Consider the following 15,177-nt stretch of genomic DNA (forward strand, 5'->3'; position numbering starts at 1 on the left):
TAGGACAGTTTCGCACCCTATGCCCTGCCTCTGCACAGTATAGGCACAGTTGTTCCTTCATTCTCCTCCTCCGCTCCACCTGGGTCAGCTTAGATCGACCAATTTGCATTGGCTCTGGTGGAGGCAAGGCCGGAGAGGTCGAGACAGACGGAGTTGTTGTTACTGGGGATGCAACAGCCGGTACTGTGTACGAAGTCACCCTGACCCGGTGACTACTCCTAGCCTGCCTCTGATGGCGTAGCCTGCGATCTACTCGAATGGCTGACGATATGGCTTCGTCAACTGTTTTGGGCTCGGGCACAGTCAACATTAGGTCGGAAACCTCTTCCGACAACCCAGACAGGAAGTAGTCCATGAGGGCAAAATTATCAAATCTCGAGGTGACCGACCACCTACGGAACTCTGCCGCATAATCCTCGACCGACCCTCTGCCTTGCCGTAAGAGTTTGAGCTTCCGCTCTGAGGACGCAGCAAGATCAGGGTCGTCATAGATTATGGCCATGGCCTTAAAGAATTCCTCCACTGAGGTCAAGGCAGTATCGGTAGCGGGCAGGTTGTATGCCCACGACTGGGAGTCCCCAGTCAACAAAGTTTTAACGAAAATGACCCGTTGGGTCTCAGTCCCCGAGGATCGGGGCCTTAACTCAAAATATGACAACACTCTACTCCTGAAATTCCGGAAGTCAGACTTGTGGCCGGAAAATTTATCAGGGACAGGCATACGGATGTCATCACTAGGAGGGGATCGCACTGAATCAACTGATGTCTGGAGGGTTCTCACAGAGCCTGATAAGGCATCAATTAAGGCTTTGTGCTGGCCTAGTGCTTGATGAATGCTATCCACCGAAGTGGCAAGCACAGTCAGAGGATCAGTGCGTTCCATCAGTATTTTTGGTCTGGCGTTCTGTAACGCTCGGTGAAGCACAGAGAGGTCTGATTACCGGTGAACTGCAGTATCACGGGAAATACAGACGTATATCAGATTATATGTGATCTGCAGTATCACCGATAATCCAATATACTAGCTAACCTCTGGCCACCTGAGTAGAGTGTAGTGATTGGTGCAACAGTAATATGGAGGACAAGCCTCAGTGCAGCAAGGAGAACTGCACAGATTCCTTCCACAGGTCTGAGCTCTCCGAGGCGGGAGGAGTCAGACTTACAGTGGGAAGGAAAGTCCGAAAGTGACACTCAGGCGTAAGTGTCACTAACGGGACAAGGAACCGCCTCCAATCGTGAGGTCGGTTCTCGAGGTCGGGCAAGCCAAGTCGTAAACACACTGACAGATAAGGTACAGATACAGTAGGCAGAGGCGGAGTCTAGGTGCAGGCAGGGTTTGGCAACAGGTATCAGAAATATCGGAGTACAAAATCAGGAGGCAGAGGCGGAGTCTAGGTACAGGCAGGGTTCGGCAACAGGTATCAGAATAACGAGGTACAAGGTCAGAGTTCAGAAGGATAGTCGAGGCAGGCAAAGGTCATAACATATAATCACAATCAAACTAGTACTTTAAGCTATCAACAAAATCTAGCTTAGTGTAGGATTACAGCTCCAGCTGGTCCCGGCACACTAACGGATCTGACTAACGGATCTGGGTGCTCCCACGTATGTGAACGCAACGCCAGACAAGGAACAAATGAACAGCCGGCAATATATATACCTAAATGCCTTTCAGCACCTCCCTAAGTGCTGAACCAATAGGGAGAGGTGCTGGCGTCAGCTGACCAGCCTGGTCAGCTGACTCTCCTCAGGAAATCATAAATTATGTCTGAGTGCGCACGCGCGCGTCACTCTTACTCCTGAGGGACTACATGTCCCAGCTCCAGCTGCCCCGCTCTGCGGAGTCTCCGCAGCGGGGTTATGGGCAGCAACCGCCGCGTCCCACGCGGCGGTTTCTGCGTGCCCTGCCGACGCTTGCCCGGAGAGAGCCGCCTCATGCAGAGGAGAGGCGGCAGCCTCTCCGTGTGTGGTAAGCGTCTGTACGCGGAAGGAGCCGCCTGCCGCCGGATCATGGCGGCGGCTCTTCCGCGTTCTCACAGTTGGGTTATCTTGATGTTCACCCTTCAAATCTTTCATTCACTGTTAAAGGGAACTCGAGGTGGGAGGGATTGGGAGGCTGACATGCTTATTTCTCTTTTAAATAATGCACATTACCTGGCTGTCTTGTTGGTCCTCGGCCTCTAATTCTTTAAACCATAGACCCTGAACAAGCATGCAGATCAGATGTCTAAGACAAATCTGACAAGATTAGCTGCATGCTTGTTCCAGGTGTGTGATTTAGACCCCAGTGACCAGAAAGATCAGCAAGACTGCCAGGCAACTGGTATTGTTTAAAAGGAAATACATAAGGCAGCTTTCATAGGTCTCACACCTCGGGTTCCTTTTAAGCAAAAAGATCTATTTCTTAAAGCAGCAAAGGCTTTACCGCCAGCCCGCCACTTTCATCTTGCAAGGAGTGGTGCAAAAGAAGAAGCACATCTTAAAGAGGAGCTGTTAGGTATAAGGTCTCAGAGAAAATAAACACATATATCAGTAGCTAAAGATTGGCTGTACTTACATTACATATGCATTTCACTGTCCACGTTTGGATTTCACAGAATTTGTATATAGTATATGCAGAGATAGATGCTCCTGACAGCTCATGGCAGGCTCCATGTTTTTCTGTCAAATGTGTCGTCATGTCCTGCCTGCTTCCTGATCACAGATAAGCTTGTACTTGAACAACACAGTGTGCAGTGAATATTAATGAGCCATGTGGCTTGGAACAATAGCTGACTCCTGCAGTGTACTCTGCCCGAGATTTATCAGTGCTAAGCGATTACAAGCTGCTGTAACGTCTCATTAGCAGCCGAGGGGAGAGCCCCAGAATGCTTTGCAGTATGGTATGCGGCTTGCGTCTTCTTAAGAATAACAGCCTTGCTGATAAGCACACATCAAAGGTAACTGAGATTTTTATCTTCACTAATTGCTTTTGGGCTTCCTTCTAAACTGTTTAACACAGGAGAATAGAGGTTTAAATTAGCTTCTGCAGCCTGACAGTTACTCTTTAACATTTAGCACAAGGTTTTCTGCATATTTCTTTAAAAACAAAACATAGAAGGAAGAACCTTTGATCATGATATGATTTCTCTATGTGTACATTCAGTGTGATGACGAGCAGCTTACTAGCCGATACTGGTACTGAACAGATCATCCAAGTGGTGAGCTGACAAGGATAATATGCAACTGCTGCTATGGACTTGGGATGAAGTAGCTGGAGGTTTGGGGCACTGTGGCTTAGTTGGTTAAAGCGCCTGTCTCGTAAACAGGAGATCCTGAGTTCAACTCTCAGCAGTGCCTTGCAATGGTTTCCCTTTTAAACAGGTGGAACTGAGTAGAAGGGGGCAGGTATCTATGCTGCCGTCTTTTTTTTTTTTGACTAGCTACAGTGACAGCTCCAGTTCCACTACTTCTAGAAGGCAATATTCCCCGGAGAATGGCTATTTATTTGCACTTGCATGGGAAAAATAAAAGAGCTTGAGAGTTGCGATGGAAATGCACTTTCTGCTGCCATCTGCATATGTCAGAGAGCTTGCTGAAAGAGACTGACCGGCTCAACTGCCCAAACTTGCCTAGCTTTCTAGAGTGGGTGTCTTTTTCTATTTTGCATGGCATGGGCTTCTTTCCAAGGTGAGCCAGAGAAGAAAACATTGGCTTTGGGATACAAAGCTCGACAATGATGGGATTTGAACCCATGCATGCAGAGCACAATGGATTAGCAGTCCATCGCCTTAACCACTCGGCCACCTCGGCTTATTGCCAGGCAGTTTCACCGTTGATGCTTGGGGATATTTAGCATTGCCTTCAGCTACTGTAATCTGTGCATGGGTCAATTACGTTTGCATTGAAATACACACAATCAGGCAGCTCTGGAACTTACACAAAGATGTCCAATAGTGCACTCTTGAACAAAGATCTTTCCACTCAACAGACTTCACAGAGAATACATACCCTAGAAAACTCTCATAAAAATCCAATAACAGGAATGCTAGACAAACCCATGTACTCAACAAACGGCTGGAGGCCTAGAAATGTGAAGGTACTGGCTATACATTAGTAAGTGAGCCTAGCTACATGGAAAGAAGGGAAGGAAGGGGAACACATTTACCCAGAAAGCTGACACATGAAGCAGTGGCTTCTTCAAAGGGTACAAGAGGGATGAGTTCAGTAAGCAGTGTTCTCAGAACTTGACTTGGTTGGGTTATCTTGATGTTCACCCTTCAAATCTTTCATTCACTGTTAAAGGGAACTCGAGGTGGGAGGGATTGGGAGGCTGACATGCTTATTTCTCTTTTAAATAATGCACATTACCTGGCTGTCTTTTTGGTCCTCGGCCTCTAATTCTTTAAACCATAGACCCTGAACAAGCATGCAGATCAGATGTCTAAGACAAATCTGACAAGATTAGCTGCATGCTTGTTCCAGGTGTGTGATTTAGACCCCAGTGACCAGAAAGATCAGCAAGACTGCCAGGCAACTGGTATTGTTTAAAAGGAAATACATAAGGCAGCTTTCATAGGTCTCACACCTCGGGTTCCTTTTAAGCAAAAAGATCTATTTCTTAAAGCAGCAAAGGCTTTACCGCCAGCCCGCCACTTTCATCTTGCAAGGAGTGGTGCAAAAGAAGAAGCACATCTTAAAGAGGAGCTGTTAGGTATAAGGTCTCAGAGAAAATAAACACATATATCAGTAGCTAAAGATTGGCTGTACTTACATTACATATGCATTTCACTGTCCACGTTTGGATTTCACAGAATTTGTATATAGTATATGCAGAGATAGATGCTCCTGACAGCTCATGGCAGGCTCCATGTTTTTCTGTCAAATGTGTCGTCATGTCCTGCCTGCTTCCTGATCACAGATAAGCTTGTACTTGAACAACACAGTGTGCAGTGAATATTAATGAGCCATGTGGCTTGGAACAATAGCTGACTCCTGCAGTGTACTCTGCCCGAGATTTATCAGTGCTAAGTGTCAGGCATAGACTCACCCCTCCGGCGGCTGGCAGTGTGGACGCCGCTCTCGGCTCTGACGTCACCGGATCCCCGAACTTCCGGCCCGCGTCAGCTGGCAGCGCCGGCGGTCGTTCCAGCCGCATGTCCTCATCTCAGGGCAGGGCAACGCGCTCACGCACGGAGCGTCAGGCCCTTTATGCCCTAAGGAGGAGGCTGCCTTGATCCGCCCTGCTGAGGCACTCCCCGCCCCTTGCTGACCTCATCAGGGCGGTGGGGGTTCCTGGACTGACAGTCTGCATTTAAGCAGCAGACTGCCAGTTCTCCGTGTCCGCTGTAGCGATCACACTCTGTGCTAGCTCTCGGATCCACAGTATACTTATATATTGGTTACGCCAATATATAAGTACTGGAAGAAATATACCATTGTATTTACCTGTGCCTTTGATCTTTTGCCTGTTCTCGACTCTGAGTTTGTCTAATCCTTTTGTACTGTTGCCTATCTGATTACCCGTTGCCTACCTTGCTGTGCCCTCGTTCACTCTCTTGCCTACCGTCTCTGTACCTCATATCTCTGATCTCTGTTGCCGAACCCCGGCTAGCCCTCAAGACTCTGCCTCTGCCTCCTGATTCTGTACCTCGTATTTCTGATTACCTGTTGCCGACCCCTGCTTGTCGACCATCCCCGCCAGCGGGCCCTTGCCGCTGGACAATAGTCTGTGCCCTGTGGGCCCTCGCCACAGAGCAATACGCTATTTACTGTTTGCACCAATCATTACACTCCATTTTGGGTGGACAGAGGTTAGCATATATATCGGATTATCGGTGAGACTGCAGATCACTTATAATCAGGTATATCTGTATTTCTGGCGATACTGCAGATCTCCGGAGATCAGTCACTCTCTGTCCTCACTAGTTGTTACGGAACGTGACAGTACAGCGGACCAATTAACATGGAAGCCCTGGTCCAGCAGGTTAATACTCTGATGACGGTTGTTGCTCAATTGGATCAGACCATTAAAGACCAACAGGTCCAGCTCAACCGATTAACAGAGATTGTGCAAAACTTGCAGGCGCCAGGTGTTCCCGCTCCTATAGCACCTGTCGAACCTAAGATGCCGTTGCCCATACCGTTTTCAGGGGAACGTGCTGATTTCCGAAACTTTCGAGATCGCTGTCAGTCATATTTTTTGATGCGTCCCATTTCATCTGGTTCTGAATTACAAAAGGTCACGCTTATAAAGACCCTCCTACAGGGCAACTCACAGACCTGGGCCTATAGCTTACCCTTAGGTCATGAGGCCCTTACCTCTGTTGAGAAGTTTTTCGAAGCCATGGCGGTGGTATATGACGACCCAGATATTGCTGCCACGGCTGAAATGAAATTGAAAAGACTCAGACAGGGTCAGAACTCTGTTGAGACTTATGCTGCGGAGTTCCGCAAGTGGTCATTCTCCACCAGGTGGGAGGCACAGTCTCTTCTAGATAGGTTTTTGACTGGGTTGGCTGACTCCGTATCTGAGTTGATGTTAAGTCATCCCGAACCCAGAACCCTGGATGAGGCCATAAGTCTTGCTATTAAGATCGATCGCAGGGTACGTTTTCACAAGTCATCTAGACAGCGACCCATTATGCGACTCCAGCCTCCCATGAGTCTTCCTAGTTCTCCTCCCTCTGACGAGCCCATGCAACTGGGTCACTCCAAACTATCGGAGACAGAAAAGTTAAGAAGGAGAAAAGAGGGTCTATGTCTTTATTGTGGGGAGAAAGGTCATATCGCGTCTGTTTGTTCCAGGAAGGCGGAAAACTTCTCCGCCTAGGGTTAGTCGGAGGTACTACCCTGGGCGAGAATTCTGTACCTCCCAGAGATAAGGTCGTATTACCCATTTCCATCTCCTGGAATAAACAAGACTATTTACTGCAGGCTTTTATTGACACAGGCGCTGCAGCCAATTTTATGGATTCTAATCTGGCTCTAAAGATGGGCATACCAGTCATTCCTTTAGAGAAGCATATCATAGTCACGGCCATTGACGATTCACCATTGCAGGATAGTTTGCCTGTCTCTGTCACACCTGAATTAACTTGTAATGTGGGGGTTCTACACTGTGAGAAGTTACGATTCTATCTCATTAGAATGCCATCCTGTCCTATTATTTTGGGCTTGCCATGGCTACGTCTGCATTCCCCACAGATTGATTGGGCCTCTGGGCAATTACTATCCTGGTCACCCTACTGTCAGGAGCATTGTATTTCCCAAATCCCGCTCCGTTCTACTCATTTAGTTCTTCAGGGCCTCCCTCAGCCTTATGTATCTTATGCCGATGTGTTTTGTCCACGGTCTGCTGATTCACTGCCACCTCACAGACCGTATGACTGCCCGATTGAACTCAGACCTGGAACCATGCCTCCCAGGGGTCACCTTTATAATCTCACTGGTCCCGAGAAAGTGGCCATGAGAGAATACATCCGGGAGAACTTGGAAAAGGGGTTCATTCGACCCTCTAGGTCACCCGCTGGGGCAGGGTTTTTTTTTGTGAAAAAAAAAGATGGTGGGCTACGTCCTTGTATTGACTACAGAGCTCTCAACGCAATCACGATTAAGAATCGTTACCCGCTTCCCCTGATCGACGATCTTTTTAATCAGGTCACTGGTGCCCAGATATTTACTAAGTTGGATCTTAGGGGAGCCTACAATTTGGTCAGAATTAGACAGGGGGACGAATGGAAGACGGCGTTCAACACTCAGGACGGGCATTACGAATATACGGTCATGCCTTTTGGCCTGTGTAATGCCCCCGCTGTCTTCCAGGAGCTGGTTAATGACATTTTCAGGGACGTTGTGGGGAGGTTTGTGGTCGTTTATTTAGATGACATTCTGATTTTTTCTCATGATATCAAGGAACATCGGTCACAGGTTCAGTATGTTTTGCTCAAATTACGTGAGAATTCATTATATGCCAAATTGGAAAAATGTTTGTTTGAGGTCACTGAGGTACCATTCTTAGGTTATATAATTTCTAGTTCCGGGTTATCAATGGATAACAGCAAGGTCACGGCTGTATTGAACTGGCCTCAACCGGTTGGGCTGAAGGCCTTACAACGGTTTTTGGGCTTTTCTAATTATTACAGAAAATTCATAAGAGGGTATGCCGCTTTGATAGCCCCTCTTACTGATATGACAAGAAAAGGGGCTAACACCGTCAATTGGTCTTCCGAGGCCATCTCCGCCTTTCAAAGTCTTAAGACAGCCTTCTGTTCCGCCCCCATTCTGCATCACGTCGATTCTTCCAGGCCGTTTATCGTGGAAGTAGACGCATCTGAGATTGGGGTTGGGGCAGTCTTATCACAATACACCGGGTCACAGGGAAGACTCCATCCTTGCGCTTTTTTTTCGAAAAAATTTTCTGAGGCAGAAAAAAATTATGATATCGGGAACAGGGAATTGCTTGCTGTGAAATTGGCTTTTGAGGAGTGGCGACACTGGCTTGAGGGGGCAGAACATGTGATCACAGTATATACGGATCATAAGAATTTAGAGTATCTGAAGGGGGCTAAGAGGTTAAATCCTAGACAGGCACGGTGGTCTTTATTTTTTTCCAGGTTTGATTTTATTATCACGTTTAAACCGGGAAGCAAAAATGTCAAAGCAGATGCTCTTTCCCGATGCTTTGACATAGAATCGGTATTGCCCTCTGAACCAGATCCAATTTTATCGGAGAAAGTGGTGTTGGCTTGTATAGACTCAAGGGAGGATCTGGCCTCTGTTCTTCTTCCTCATCAATCAGACAGTCCGGCAGGAAAACCTCCTGATCTGATGTTTGTTCCTTTACAGTTTAGGTTACAAGTGTTACAGCTGTTTCATTCATCCAAACTGGCAGGTCATCCTGGAGTAGCCAGAACCAGAGAATTGTTATCTAGAAGTGTCTGGTGGCCCAATTGGAGGAGGGATGTCGAGGAGTTTGTTGTCTCTTGTACAGTATGCTCACGGAGCAAACCCTCACATATATCTCCAGTAGGTACCCTCCAACCCCTACCCATACCCTCCGAGCCCTGGACTCACATATCCATGGATTTCGTAGGGGAATTACCTTCTTCAGATGGTAATACGGTGATTTGGGTTATTGTCGATCGATTTTCTAAAATGGCTCATTTTGTGCCATTGAAAAAATTTCCTTCTGCCAAGGAACTGGCAGATCTGTTTGTGATCCACATCCTTCGCCTTCATGGGGTCCCGGAGAATATAGTGTCTGACAGGGGGGTACAGTTTGTCTCGGAATTTTGGAAGGAATTTTGCAGAGTCCTAGGAATCACGCTCTCATTTTCGTCTGGTTATCACCCTCAGACCAATGGTCAGACAGAGAGGGTGAACCAGTCACTGGAACAGTATCTCCGGTGTTATGTGGCAGACAATCAGACGGAATGGGTTCAATACTTACCATACTCCGAATTTGCCCACAACAATCTTCGGAGCTCTTCCTCAGGGTTTTCACCTTTTCAGATTGTTAATGGGAGATCTCCTAGGTTTTCCCCCCTTCCTGTCAGTTCCTCTCCTTTTCCTGCCCTGGAGACCTGGCAGGAGACGTTAAGATCTCGCTGGAGAGAAGTGAATGCCAATTTAAAGAAAACAGTTTCCCTCCAGAAACAACAGGCTGACCGAAAGCGTTCACCCGAGTGGGAGTTCTCTCCCGGGGATCTTGTCTGGATCTCCACTCGGCATATCGCTTTGCGGCAGCCATCAGCTAAACTTGGGCCTAAATTCGTAGGTCCATATCCGGTAGCTAAAAGAATCAATAAAGTATCTTATCAGATAACGTTACCCCAATCTATGCGTGGGGTAAGAACATTTCATGTGTCTTTATTGAAACCCGCGGTGCATGTGGACTCTGGTCCTCCTCCTGTTATTGTAGACGGTGAGCCTGAGTATGAGGTCGAGAGAATACTAGACTCTCGATTTGTTAGGAACTCTCTCCAGTATCTGGTTCATTGGAGAGGATACGGTCCTGAGGAGAGATCCTGGGTACCAGCACATCATTTCCATGCACAAGAACTCATACAGGAATTTCACGATTCCCATCCTGATAAACCTTCATTGGCGCGTTCGGAGACCACGCCTCAGGGGAGGGGTAATGTCAGGCATAGACTCACCCCTCCGGCGGCTGGCAGTGTGGACGCCGCTCTCGGCTCTGACGTCACCGGATCCCCGAACTTCCGGCCCGCGTCAGCTGGCAGCGCCGGCGGTCGTTCCAGCCGCATGTCCTCATCTCAGGGCAGGGCAACGCGCTCACGCACGGAGCGTCAGGCCCTTTATGCCCTAAGGAGGAGGCTGCCTTGATCCGCCCTGCTGAGGCACTCCCCGCCCCTTGCTGACCTCATCAGGGGGGTGGGGGTTCCTGGACTGACAGTCTGCATTTAAGCAGCAGACTGCCAGTTCTCCGTGTCCGCTGTAGCGATCACACTCTGTGCTAGCTCTCGGATCCACAGTATACTTATATATTGGTTACGCCAATATATAAGTACTGGAAGAAATATACCATTGTATTTACCTGTGCCTTTGATCTTTTGCCTGTTCTCGACTCTGAGTTTGTCTAATCCTTTTGTACTATTGCCTATCTGATTACCCGTTGCCTACCTTGCTGTGCCCTCGTTCACTCTCTTGCCTACCGTCTCTGTACCTCGTATCTCTGATCTCTGTTGCCGAACCCCGGCTAGCCCTCAAGACTCTGCCTCTGCCTCCTGATTCTGTACCTCGTATTTCTGATTACCTGTTGCCGACCCCTGCTTGTCGACCATCCCCGCCAGCGGGCCCTTGCCGCTGGACAATAGTCTGTGCCCTGTGGGCCCTCGCCACAGAGCAATACGCTATTTACTGTTTGCACCAATCATTACACTCCATTTTGGGTGGACAGAGGTTAGCATATATATCGGATTATCGGTGAGACTGCAGATCACTTATAATCAGGTATATCTGTATTTCTGGCGATACTGCAGATCTCCGGAGATCAGTCACTCTCTGTCCTCACTAGTTGTTACGGAACGTGACACTAAGCGATTACAAGCTGCTGTAACGTCTCATTAGCAGCCGAGGGGAGAGCCCCAGAATGCTTTGCAGTATGGTATGCGGCTTGCGTCTTCTTAAGAATAACAGCCTTGCTGATAAGCACACATCAAAGGTAACTGAGATTTTTATCTTCACTAATTGCTTTTGGGCTTCCTTCTAAACTGTTTAACACAGGAGAATAGAGGTTTAAATTAGCTTATGCAGCCTGACAGTTACTCTTTAACATTTAGCACAAGGTTTTCTGCATATTTCTTTAAAAACAAAACATAGAAGGAAGAACCTTTGATCATGATATGATTTCTCTATGTGTACATTCAGTGTGATGACGAGCAGCTTACTAGCCGATACTGGTACTGAACAGATCATCCAAGTGGTGAGCTGACAAGGATAATATGCAACTGCTGCTATGGACTTGGGAGGAATTAGCTGGAGGTTTGGGGCACTGTGGCTTAGTTGGTTAAAGCGCCTGTCTCGTAAACAGGAGATCCTGAGTTCAACTCTCAGCAGTGCCTTGCAATGGTTTCCCTTTAAAAACAGGTGGAACTGAGAAGAAGGGGGCAGGTATCTATGCTGCCGTCTTTTTTTTTTTTGACTAGCTACAGTGACAGCTCCAGTTCCACTACTTCTAGAAGGCAATATTCCCCGGAGAATGGCTATTTATTTGCACTTGCATGGGAAAAATAAAAGAGCTTGAGAGTTGCGATGGAAATGCACTTTCTGCTGCCATCTGCATATGTCAGAGAGCTTGCTGAAAGAGACTGACCGGCTCAACTGCCCAAACTTGCCTAGCTTTCTAGAGTGGGTGTCTTTTTCTATTTTGCATGGCATGGGCTTCTTTCCAAGGTGAGCCAGAGAAGAAAACATTGGCTTTGGGATACAAAGCTCGACAATGATGGGATTTGAACCCATGCGTGCAGAGCACAATGGATTAGCAGTCCATCGCCTTAACCACTCGGCCACCTCGTCTTATTGCCAGGCAGTGTCACCGTTGATGCTTGGGGATATTTAGCATTGCCTTCAGCTACTGTAATCTGTGCATGGGTCAATTACGTTTGCATTGAAATACACACAATCAGGCAGCTCTGGAACTTACACAAAGATGTCCAATAGTGCACTCTTGAACAAAGATCTTTCCACTCAACAGACTTCACAGAGAATACATACCCTAGAAAACTCTCATAAAAATCCAATAACAGGAATGCTAGACAAACCCATGTACTCAACAAACGGCTGGAGGCCTAGAAATGTGAAGGTACTGGCTATACATTAGTAAGTGAGCCTAGCTACATGGAAAGAAGGGAAGGAAGGGGAACACATTTACCCAGAAAGCTGACACATGAAGCAGTGGCTTCTTCAAAGGGTACAAGAGGGATGAGTTCAGTAAGCAGTGTTCTCAGAACTTGACTTGGTTGGGTTATCTTGATGTTCACCCTTCAAATCTTTCATTCACTGTTAAAGGGAACTCGAGGTGGGAGGGATTGGGAGGCTGACATGCTTATTTCTCTTTTAAATAATGCACATTACCTGGCTGTCTTGTTGGTCCTCGGCCTCTAATTCTTTAAACCATAGACCCTGAACAAGCATGCAGATCAGATGTCTAAGACAAATCTGACAAGATTAGCTGCATGCTTGTTCCAGGTGTGTGATTTAGACCCCAGTGACCAGAAAGATCAGCAAGACTGCCAGGCAACTGGTATTGTTTAAAAGGAAATACATAAGGCAGCTTTCATAGGTCTCACACCTCGGGTTCCTTTTAAGCAAAAAGATCTATTTCTTAAAGCAGCAAAGGCTTTACCGCCAGCCCGCCACTTTCATCTTGCAAGGAGTGGTGCAAAAGAAGAAGCACATCTTAAAGAGGAGCTGTTAGGTATAAGGTCTCAGAGAAAATAAACACATATATCAGTAGCTAAAGATTGGCTGTACTTACATTACATATGCATTTCACTGTCCACGTTTGGATTTCACAGAATTTGTATATAGTATATGCAGAGATAGATGCTCCTGACAGCTCATGGCAGGCTCCATGTTTTTCTGTCAAATGTGTCGTCATGTCCTGCCTGCTTCCTGATCACAGATAAGCTTGTACTTGAACAACACAGTGTGCAGTGAATATTAATGAGCCATGTGGCTTGGAACAATAGCTGACTCCTGCAGTGTACTCTGCCCGAGATTTATCAGTGCTAAGCGATTAAAAGCTGCTGTAACGTCTCATTAGCAGCCGAGGGGAGAGCCCCAGAATGCTTTGCAGTATGGTATGCGGCTTGCGTCTTCTTAAGAATAACAGCCTTGCTGATAAGCACACATCAAAGGTAACTGAGATTTTTATCTTCACTAATTGCTTTTGGGCTTCCTTCTAAACTGTTTAACACAGGAGAATAGAGGTTTAAATTAGCTTCTGCAGCCTGACAGTTACTCTTTAACATTTAGCACAAGGTTTTCTGCATATTTCTTTAAAAACAAAACATAGAAGGAAGAACCTTTGATCATGATATGATTTCTCTATGTGTACATTCAGTGTGATGACGAGCAGCTTACTAGCTGATACTGGTACTGAACAGATCATCCAAGTGGTGAGCTGACAAGGATAATATGCAACTGCTGCTATGGACTTGGGATGAATTAGCTGCAGGTTTGGGGCACTGTGGCTTAGTTGGTTAAAGCGCCTGTCTTGTAAACAGGAGATCCTGAGTTCAACTCTCAGCAGTGCCTTGCAATGGTTTCCCTTTAAAAACAGGTGGAACTGAGAAGAAGGGGGCAGGTATCTATGCTGCCGTCTTTTTTTTTTTTTGACTAGCTACAGTGACAGCTCCAGTTCCACTACTTCTAGAAGGCAATATTCCCCGGAGAATGGCTATTTATTTGCACTTGCATGGGAAAAATAAAAGAGCTTGAGAGTTGCGATTGAAATGCACTTTCTGCTGCCATCTGCATATGTCAGAGAGCTTGCTGAAAGAGACTGACCGGCTCAACTGCCCAAACTTGCCTAGCTTTCTAGAGTGGGTGTCTTTTTCTATTTTGCATGGCATGGGCTTCTTTCCAAGGTGAGCCAGAGAAGAAAACATTGGCTTTGGGATACAAAGCTCAACGAGGATGGGATTTGAACCCATGCGTGCAGAGCACAATGGATTAGCAGTCCATCGCCTTAACCACTCGGCCACCTCATCTTATTGCCGAGCAGCTTCACTGTTGATGCATGGGGATATTTAGCATTGCCTTCAGCTACTGTAATCTGTGCATGGGTCAATTACGTTTGCATTGAAATACACACAATCAGGCAGCTCTGGAACTTACACAAAGATGTCCAATAGTGCATGGGTCAATTACGTTTGCATTGAAATACACACAATCAGGCAGCTCTGGAACTTACACAAAGATGTCCAATAGTGCACTCTTGAACAAAGATCTTTCCACTCAACAGACTTCACAGAGAATACATACCCTAGAAAACTCTCATAAAAATCCAATAACAGGAATGCTAGACAAACCCATGTACTCAACAAACGGCTGGAGGCCTAGAAATGTGAAGGTACTGGCTATACATTAGTAAGTGAGCCTAGCTACATGGAAAGAAGGGAAGGAAGGGGAACACATTTACCCAGAAAGCTGACACATGAAGCAGTGGCTTCTTCAAAGGGTACAAGAGGGATGAGTTCAGTAAGCAGTGTTCTCAGAACTTGACTTGGTTGGGTTATCTTGATGTTCACCCTTCAAATCTTTCATTCACTGTTAAAGGGAACTCGAGGTGGGAGGGATTGGGAGGCTGACATGCTTATTTCTCTTTTAAATAATGCACATTACCTGGCTGTCTTGTTGGTCCTCGGCCTCTAATTCTTTAAACCATAGACCCTGAACAAGCATGCAGATCAGATGTCTAAGACAAATCTGACAAGATTAGCTGCATGCTTGTTCCAGGTGTGTGATTTAGACCCCAGTGACCAGAAAGATCAGCAAGACTGCCAGGCAACTGGTATTGTTTAAAAGGAAATACATAAGGCAGCTTTCATAGGTCTCACACCTCGGGTTCCTTTTAAGCAAAAAGATCTATTTCTTAAAGCAGCAAAGGCTTTACCGCCAGCCCGCCACTTTCATCTTGCAAGGAGTGGTGCAAAAGAAGAAGCACATCTT

At 46.7% G+C, this 15,177-nt stretch overlaps 6 non-coding genes across 6 annotated transcripts; 3 read left to right on the top strand and 3 right to left on the bottom strand.

Annotated features, from left to right (window-relative positions):
* The first annotated feature begins 3,265 nt into the window (after window positions 1–3,265).
* Window positions 3,266–3,339, top strand: TRNAT-CGU (transfer RNA threonine (anticodon CGU)). The gene has a single exon. It is a non-coding gene; the product is annotated as a tRNA-Thr (tRNA).
* Window positions 3,340–3,710: 371 nt separating this feature from the next.
* TRNAS-GCU (transfer RNA serine (anticodon GCU)) lies at window positions 3,711–3,792 on the bottom strand. The gene has a single exon. It is a non-coding gene; the product is annotated as a tRNA-Ser (tRNA).
* A 7,698-nt stretch (window positions 3,793–11,490) lies between these two features.
* Window positions 11,491–11,564, top strand: TRNAT-CGU (transfer RNA threonine (anticodon CGU)). The gene has a single exon. It is a non-coding gene; the product is annotated as a tRNA-Thr (tRNA).
* A 372-nt stretch (window positions 11,565–11,936) lies between these two features.
* Window positions 11,937–12,018, bottom strand: TRNAS-GCU (transfer RNA serine (anticodon GCU)). Its single transcript has one exon. It is a non-coding gene; the product is annotated as a tRNA-Ser (tRNA).
* Window positions 12,019–13,687: 1,669 nt separating this feature from the next.
* Window positions 13,688–13,761, top strand: TRNAT-UGU (transfer RNA threonine (anticodon UGU)). The gene has a single exon. It is a non-coding gene; the product is annotated as a tRNA-Thr (tRNA).
* Window positions 13,762–14,134: 373 nt separating this feature from the next.
* Window positions 14,135–14,216, bottom strand: TRNAS-GCU (transfer RNA serine (anticodon GCU)). The gene has a single exon. It is a non-coding gene; the product is annotated as a tRNA-Ser (tRNA).
* Between the last annotated feature and the right edge of the window lie 961 nt (window positions 14,217–15,177).

This window comes from Hyperolius riggenbachi, chromosome 11 (genome assembly GCF_040937935.1).
Source record: "Hyperolius riggenbachi isolate aHypRig1 chromosome 11, aHypRig1.pri, whole genome shotgun sequence".
NCBI classification, from domain to species: Eukaryota; Metazoa; Chordata; class Amphibia; order Anura; family Hyperoliidae; genus Hyperolius; species Hyperolius riggenbachi.